At 45.0% G+C, this 2,500-nt stretch overlaps 8 non-coding genes across 8 annotated transcripts; 6 read left to right on the forward strand and 2 right to left on the reverse strand.

Annotated features, from left to right (window-relative positions):
* Positions 1 to 250: 250 nt before the first annotated feature.
* On the reverse strand, positions 251 to 332 carry Trnas-aga (transfer RNA serine (anticodon AGA)). The gene has a single exon. It is a non-coding gene; the product is annotated as a tRNA-Ser (tRNA).
* Positions 333 to 476: 144 nt separating this feature from the next.
* Trnak-cuu (transfer RNA lysine (anticodon CUU)) lies at positions 477 to 549 on the forward strand. The gene has a single exon. It is a non-coding gene; the product is annotated as a tRNA-Lys (tRNA).
* Positions 550 to 905: 356 nt separating this feature from the next.
* Positions 906 to 978, forward strand: Trnar-acg (transfer RNA arginine (anticodon ACG)). Its single transcript has one exon. It is a non-coding gene; the product is annotated as a tRNA-Arg (tRNA).
* A 170-nt stretch (positions 979 to 1,148) lies between these two features.
* On the forward strand, positions 1,149 to 1,230 carry Trnas-uga (transfer RNA serine (anticodon UGA)). Its single transcript has one exon. It is a non-coding gene; the product is annotated as a tRNA-Ser (tRNA).
* A 494-nt stretch (positions 1,231 to 1,724) lies between these two features.
* On the reverse strand, positions 1,725 to 1,806 carry Trnas-aga (transfer RNA serine (anticodon AGA)). The gene has a single exon. It is a non-coding gene; the product is annotated as a tRNA-Ser (tRNA).
* Positions 1,807 to 1,950: 144 nt separating this feature from the next.
* Positions 1,951 to 2,023, forward strand: Trnak-cuu (transfer RNA lysine (anticodon CUU)). Its single transcript has one exon. It is a non-coding gene; the product is annotated as a tRNA-Lys (tRNA).
* A 200-nt stretch (positions 2,024 to 2,223) lies between these two features.
* On the forward strand, positions 2,224 to 2,296 carry Trnak-uuu (transfer RNA lysine (anticodon UUU)). Its single transcript has one exon. It is a non-coding gene; the product is annotated as a tRNA-Lys (tRNA).
* An 83-nt stretch (positions 2,297 to 2,379) lies between these two features.
* Trnar-acg (transfer RNA arginine (anticodon ACG)) lies at positions 2,380 to 2,452 on the forward strand. Its single transcript has one exon. It is a non-coding gene; the product is annotated as a tRNA-Arg (tRNA).
* Positions 2,453 to 2,500: the final 48 nt, after the last annotated feature.

Genomic DNA, 2,500 nt, shown 5'->3' on the forward strand with positions numbered 1-2,500 from the left:
TTTCTGGACTAGAAATCTTGGCCTCTCTTTTCGAAAAAAATAACAAGACTTGTTTTGGAATTATATGGCGAGCATGGGATTGAAGTTGTCGTCCTCTTCATCTGATGACCCTCCGAAAAACGACGTCTTACACAAAACAAGCGTAGTGTAGCATAAAATGCGGACGTAAATGTAACTAAAACTTCCATTCGAGATATGAAAAAACGCGATTTCAGAACGAAGTAAAAAGCTGATACCTTTGGTGCAAGTACGTAGTCAGTAGGATTCGAACCTACGCGGAAAGATCCCAATGGATTTCTAGTCTATCGCCTTAACCACTCGGCCATGACTACACCAGTCAGTTTCAGGAATTCCACGTGTAGTGTATTGCATTCCAGATATATATAAAAAAGCGACCGATCGACTTTAGCGAGAAAATGCGATATTATAACGGATATAGTTTTTGACACGTTAACTGCAATCCGAGATCGTTGGCAGCCCGGCTAGCTCAGTCGGTAGAGCATGAGACTCTTAATCTCAGGGTCGTGGGTTCGAGCCCCACGTTGGGCGACATTTTTTACAGGAGCGAGTCGCCGTTTGAACGAAGATTTGTCTTAAAATGTTCCCGTTGCGACTTGTTGCCAAAGAGACACGAGAGACGTGGGAGGACAAATCGTGTTTACTTTGATTACGTTACCTCATGCTGTGCGATGTTTAAGACGAAGCATAAGGGAAGGAAAACTGGAAGTTTCACAGAGTAGAGCGTACGAGCCCGGATAGCGCAGTCGGTAGAGCGTTAGGCTTTTAACCTAACGGTCCAGGGTTCGAGTCCCTGTTCGGGCGGGAGCAGAATCTTTTTGAACATGTGACGTCGACAGTAAGGAATGGAAAGAAACTGCAAAGCATTACGAATGACGCGGAACGTCGGGCCCGTGGCGCAACGGACAACGCGCCTGACTACGGATCAGGAGATTCCAGGTTCGAATCCTGGCGGGCTCGCAACTACGCCAATGTTTTAAATTTTTTTATTTTGTTTGCAGAGACACTCGTTCACCGGATCGAAAGGAAAATTTGCCGAAATTTTTAATCTATTCTTTCGAACGCGTTGGTGAGAGAGTTTTAGATACTTTTCGGTAATACCTACAAAGGCAAATGTTTGCTCCGAACGGGTAGTCGTGGCCGACTGGTTAAGGCGATGGACTTGAAATCCATTGGGTTATTCCCGCGCAGGTTCGAATCCTGCCGACTACGATGAATTCTTCGCAAAAAAGTTTTTGGCGGTAGGATTTTGTTGCAGCTCTCTTTTAAGTCTACGTAGACTTACTTCTACATGGGTGATTAATTGTTGAATTGCAACATTTCCGGAATTCTCAAATTCGAACGGAACTCAAAATTTAGTGAATGTCGAATACCAATTCGGTGCAATTGGGATGGAAACGAAGGCATATATCGTTTTTTTTTTCAAATATATCGCGAATTTCCGGACTTCGCGAAATTTCTGGACTAGAAATCTTGGCCTCTCTTTTCGAAAAAAATAACAAGACTTGTCTTGGAATTATATGGCGAGCATGGGATTGAAGTTGTCGTCCTCTTCATCTGATGACCCTCCGAAAAACGACGTCTTACACAAAACAAGCGTAGTGTAGCATAAAATGCGGACGTAAATGTAACTAAAACTTCCATTCGAGATATGAAAAAACGCGATTTCAGAACGAAGTAAAAAGCTGATACCTTTGGTGCAAGTACGTAGTCAGTAGGATTCGAACCTACGCGGGAAGATCCCAATGGATTTCTAGTCCATCGCCTTAACCACTCGGCCATGACTACACCAGTCAGTTTCTGGAATTCCACGTGTAGTGTATTGCATTCCAGATATATATAAAAAAGCGACCGATCGACTTTAGCGAGAAAATGCGATATTATAACGGATATAGTTTTTGGCACGTTAACTGCAATCCGAGATCGTTGGCAGCCCGGCTAGCTCAGTCGGTAGAGCATGAGACTCTTAATCTCAGGGTCGTGGGTTCGAGCCCCACGTTGGGCGACATTTGTTACAGGAGCGAGTCGGTGTTTGAACGAAGATTTGTCTTAAAATGTTCCCGTTGCGACTTGTTGCCAAAGAGACACGAGAGACGTGGGAGGGCAAATCGTGTTTACTTTGATTACGTTACCTCATGCTGTGCGATGTTTAAGACGAAGCATAATGGAAGGAAAACTGGAAGTTTCACAGAGTAGAGCGTACGAGCCCGGATAGCTCAGTCGGTAGAGCGTTAGGCTTTTAACCTAACGGTCCAGGGTTCGAGTCCCTGTTCGGGCGGGAGCAGAATCTTTTTGAACATGTGACGTCGACAGTAAGGAATGGAAAGAAACTGCAAAGCATTACGAATGACGCGGAACGTCGGGCCCGTGGCGCAACGGACAACGCGCCTGACTACGGATCAGGAGATTCCAGGTTCGAATCCTGGCGGGCTCGCACCTACGCCAATGTTTTAAATTTTTTTATGTTGTTTGCAGAGACACT

The sequence above is a fragment of the Argiope bruennichi genome, chromosome 9 (assembly GCF_947563725.1).
Source record: "Argiope bruennichi chromosome 9, qqArgBrue1.1, whole genome shotgun sequence".
NCBI classification, from domain to species: Eukaryota; Metazoa; Arthropoda; class Arachnida; order Araneae; family Araneidae; genus Argiope; species Argiope bruennichi.